This window comes from Hibiscus syriacus, unplaced genomic scaffold, assembly GCF_006381635.1.
Source record: "Hibiscus syriacus cultivar Baekdansim isolate YM2019G1 unplaced genomic scaffold, ASM638163v2 tig00111881_pilon, whole genome shotgun sequence".
NCBI lineage: Eukaryota > Viridiplantae > Streptophyta > Magnoliopsida > Malvales > Malvaceae > Hibiscus > Hibiscus syriacus.
The window spans coordinates 347936-353404 of NW_024063209.1; the positions used below are offsets into that span (position 1 = coordinate 347936).

Genomic DNA, 5469 nt, shown 5'->3' on the forward strand with positions numbered 1-5469 from the left:
AAGTCCCTAGTTTCCAAAATATTTCAACACAAAGTTGGGTTGTCATAATTTTAAAAAGAAACGAGTTCATCACAAAATTATACCATATATTGATTAATATTTAATTATTTATATTTATAATTACTATTTTATTTATTTTTAAATGATACAAAATAATTTTCTAATTAATTTTAAATTTATTATGTAAATATTTTTTAATTTAATATTTTATTATTTTAAAATTAATTATACAAGCCGTTAAATAAAAATAAAAAAAGCATAAAAATAGAAAAAATAAAAACAGTGTACTTTTGATAAAAAAATATGATGATGGATCAAATCTTTGCATGTACCTGAAGAAAAAAATCACTATATAAACTTCTGCCTCACGAAGAAAAAATGGTTTTGCAATACCAAGTAGGGCTAAACTCTCGAGATAACATTCTCGAATAAATTAATTCACGAGATAATGCACTCCTCAGATTAATTGCTCAAATAGGGTGAAATCTACAGTGTTGGTCGTAGGTCGCCATGTCTTCCCGGCGAGCTATGAGAGAGATTGCATGTGTCATGCACGTTCCAACATGTTGGGCATCCGAAGCCATCCGACCGGGGCATCCGACCGAGGGCATCCGACCGAGGCCATTCGAACGAGCTATGCGAGGGCATCCGAGGGCAAGAGGAATCACGCGAGGAGCAGGAGTGCATAGCGACCTACAAGGTCGCCAGGAGTGCATGGCGACCTACAAGGTCGCCAGGAGTGCATGGCGACCTACAAGGTCGCCAGGAGTGCATGGCGACCTACAAGGTCGCCAGGAGTGCATGGCGACCTACAAGGTCGCCCGGAGTGCATGGCGACCTACAAGGTCGCCCGGAGTGCATGGCGACCTATGCTGGGAAGCTGCCACGCCGTAGGTCGCCCGGAAGGCATGGCGACCTACGGCCACTGTGCAATTCGCCCTATTTGAGCAATTAATCTTGGGAGTACGTTATATCGTTAAATAAAAAATTCGAGAACATTATCTCGAAATTTTGCCCCCAAGTAGTCTATATAAATGAAAAAGAAAAAGAAAAAAAATACACACGATATAGGTCAATCCAGCATTGATCTTAGCAGCTAGCGGATTTGAAAATAAATTTTGATATTGTTAAGCTTTTTACCTAAAACCCCACAAATTCATTTTATTGTTAGAAACTTATAAGGGTTCAAAACTATCAGTCTATCAGTAGCGCTATCAATCCTTTTCTCTTACACCATTATGAAGTTTTCCTACCAATTATCTCTAAATTTTCTAATTAATATTTACAAACTGTATTTAAATGGTAAATTACATTTTTATTCCTTTTCAAAGAAAATGAGTATACCAGTACAGACTTTCCATTAGAATGGTATCAAAAAGAAAATGATAATCAAAAGAAAGTGTGTTCAAATAAAGAGAATTATGAAATGTTTCAGGAAAAAATGATATCTGATCTTTAGAAGCATAAAGATCGACAATAACAATGTAGAGCAGGCGTTATAAACATATCAATGGGTATCTATAGATGAAAAGAATGACTCATTCACTCATAATTGAGAAGTAAAGAGAAATTGTTTAAAAGCCTTGTTCTATGAGAGTAAAACAGTTACTCCCTTTACGGTCACATCATAACTTTCAGTATTAACTTCAATGAATCCTGCTAAGCTTGAAACCCCTGGCCATATATCAGAAAATTTAAGACCCTGCTGGAAACAAAATATAAAAACAGAGACACCTATTGCATTCATTCAAGATTCATTGACTCGTTATAAGAATGAGACTCGGCAATCAAGACTCATTCACTCAAAATTGAAAAGTACAGAGAAATTGTTCTAAAACTTTGTTCTATGAGAATAAAACATTTATCCCTTTCAAGTTTCACCATAACTTTCAATATTAGTTTCAATGAATCCCTGCTATGTTTGAAATCCCAGGCAATAAAACAGAAAATAAAATACCCTGAAGGGGAAAAATATAAAAAACAGAGGGACATACCTATCATAGTTCCTGTTATAATCAGGGTCCTTGCGGTCAGACTCATTATCCCGAAAGATGGCCACCCTATTATGTGGTTTGCTCCTACCAATTGGCTCCTTCTCTGTCCTACTTCTAGCTGACCTACTACTACTTGAAGAGTAATCAATCAAACCACTACCAGAATTTACATCAGAAACCACTGAGACAGATCTCTCTTCCATATTTGGCATCCCTGAGGAACCATAGTAGGAAACATCCTGCAACCTTGGTTCACTTGCTTGTTTTCCACTAGGACCACTGCTAGAATTATTAGAGTTAAATATCCTTGCTCGAGCTCGGTTATACTCCTCTTTTCTTTCTTCTACGCTTTTGGTGATGTTTGACTTCGAAGAATTTGAATTTGAATTGTTCACAAGCTGAGACCTTTTCTGTGGCCTCTGTTTAATAGCCACCTTAAGAACACCAGGGTCTTCTGATGGTAAATTTACAGGGATGTCTGCCAGGTGGATACGAGGAAGCCTACATTCAGAAGTCTTGCAGACAACGATTCTGGAGCCAGAACCATCAGGTAAATTATTGTCTAATAAAACCATCGACTGCAATGAGTAATGCTGTGCGATGCGATGTGCAGCCAACCTTAAGTATGATGTAGGCAGCGTTGGAACTCAAATTGCTGCTGAAGGATCTCGGATAAATTTTCAACATCTTTTCCATCCTCAGGACTGAACATAAGACATTAAGAAATCTCAGTTTATGAGTATAAATGAACACTCTTGCTCATAAATTGAAAGATGCGGAACACTCATTCTATGAAGATACAATAGTTGTCAAATGAACAAATGCCTGAATATTATTCATTCTCACGCATGATCTACTTTCAACTTGTTCCACCAGCGCATACTTTATTTACCCCTTTCACAAGCATTCTTAAATGGCCAACTTTTAAAAGATAGTCAATCTATTATGCTATTATGATATATCGAAGAATCTTCTAAGTTATAAGGATACCTTAATGACATCTAATAAAAATTCTCACCAACCAGACTACGTTAAAAAAATTCATTCTAGTCATTGAAACATAATGAGTCATGAAAAGGTCACCGGCAATGTTGGCATACCAAATGCACCATTACAAGTACTCCGGAGCAATCAAACTGAAAATTAAAGGCGGATTAAAATATTTCAATTTAGGATATTAATTCTTAAACACCATATAAGCATGTACCAAAAACATAATTAGTTACCCAGAAAAACATTATTTTCATTCCTATTTTCGTTTTGTAATCGAAGGTCTAGTGAAGAAACACATTGGGTCAGACGTAGGGAGAGACAATAACAAAGGAATATGCAATGACCAATCCTTAAATCCAGAAACCCTAACGAATTATCTGCAAAACAGGAGAAAGAGACTTACTGGAAAGGCGCTCGCGGGGTTTTGGATAGCCTCGCGGAGGAACTGATCAACCTGGTTGATGGTATCCTCCGAAACCACCTTCTCATCCGACGAACCAGAAGCCGAAGCCGAAGCTGAAGCAGTAGAATCGGGGAATTCGGGCTTGGATTCCTTGTTCGAAGAGAGCATCAATCGGCTCACGGTAGCGTCCAAATCGGCGACCTCCCACGACTCCGCGCGCCAAGATCCTCCACCACAGAGCCTTCCATGGTGGAACGAATAAGGGGTTTCCTTCTTGAGGGCTCTATATGCCACCAATTGAAAAAAACAAGAGAATCGAAGCTAGGGTTCGTGGAGAGAAGAATCTGTGGAGGGGATGGGGAAAGTAAGGTGGGTGAATTTCATGAGAAAATTGTGGGTTGATGGGGTATGGGTAGGGTTTGGGGGAACGGGAGACTTGGAGAGAAGGACGGAAAAGATGCCATTTATCCAATAATTACTTATATTATATAAATTTGTTGTTCCTTTTTTTTTTATTATTATTATTATTATTATTATTATTATTGCGGAGAATAATAAAAAGGAAAACCAAGGGATAGGGTTTGTATTCTTTTTTTACCATGAATTATCATGTAAAATTACACTTCTATCCGTTTTTATATTAATCTAAATGAATCTTTCTTCATATATATATATTAAATAATTTAGGGCGATACAAGACATTAGTTATTCAAAACTTAATATATTACAATGCATATTTTTGTAGATGCAATTGTTTAAACTTATGACTTCTAGAGTGATTACAATGTAATATATGTTTAGAATATTCTTAATTTATAATTATTTTTAATAGTCTAGGGTAATTAAAATGTGGTATTTGTTCATAACTTTATTAAATATTGATAACGCACACACTTTAGAACATAATTGCTCAACCCAAAACCTTCTAAAGAAAATAAATTTTCTTTATATTATTAAAATCACTTAATAAGTTTTATTTTTATTCTTTTATTCCATTTTCTCATATTTATAAATGTAAGTTGGAAAACTGTTATAAACATCGTATCTTATATTTATATAATTAAGAGATTCTATTATTATTATTTTTAAAATTAATTGATTTTATTAAAAATAAAAAATATCTAAATTATAAAAAAACTTTACAAACAAACTATAAATTAAACATATAATAAATATATTTTCCTAAACATTAGAAAACTAGCCACTTAATATCAGAAGAATCATAAAGAAACGGTTAAAAAACAACCAAATAAATTCGGATAAACAATAGATACGAATAGATCTAACATCGGCAAAAATAACCACAAAAGGGGTTGAAACTATTGAAAGTCCCCGACAAATCACAAATCAGAATTGAACGACGTGAAAATATTGTCCACGAATGCAAATTACGTATCCAAATCTAATCTGATAGTCTAAAGCAAAGAAGATTAGCATGATAACAAATAATTGTCATTTTAACTGATCGTAGTGATGTCAAATCCAACCCTAAAGAAAAGATAAACCTTTTAAGATTTTATTATTTTATTATTTGTTTACTTTTTTTTGTCATAGTTAATGAAAATACGATTTATTGTTTTAAGATTTATCTTCATATACAGATGAAAGGGTTATTATCTAACTTTGTGAATGTATCTACACTACATTCTCTTTAGCAAGTGTTTGATTCACATAATAAGATTTATCTTTGAAAATAAATTTTTTGAAACTTAACATTATTTAAGAATATTGCAATATCTTGTTTGATTTGTTTAGTTAAATGCAAGATTAAAGTGGTTGGTTGAATGAATATAAGATTATTTGAATTCATTTTTACCAATTATCTTTGTGATATATATTTTTCTAACAAGTTAAATTTTAATATCAAATTGTAAATATTTGAATGGAAATTCACAAAAAAAAATTAATCGCTATACTATCTAACTCTTAAAGAAAAAATGCACTTAACATATAATTAATAAAACTAAATTAAACCTATATTTTTAATATTTTTCATAAATATCATATTTATTTTTATATATTATTAAATTCGAAATAAATATCCTTATGAAGGATACCTGTCTAAGAAAGAGAATGGAA

General features: G+C 33.3%; 1 pseudogene; it reads right to left on the reverse strand.

The window, feature by feature from the left end:
* Positions 1-1853: 1853 nt before the first annotated feature.
* On the reverse strand, positions 1854-3831 carry LOC120172824 (annotated as a pseudogene).
* Positions 3832-5469: the final 1638 nt, after the last annotated feature.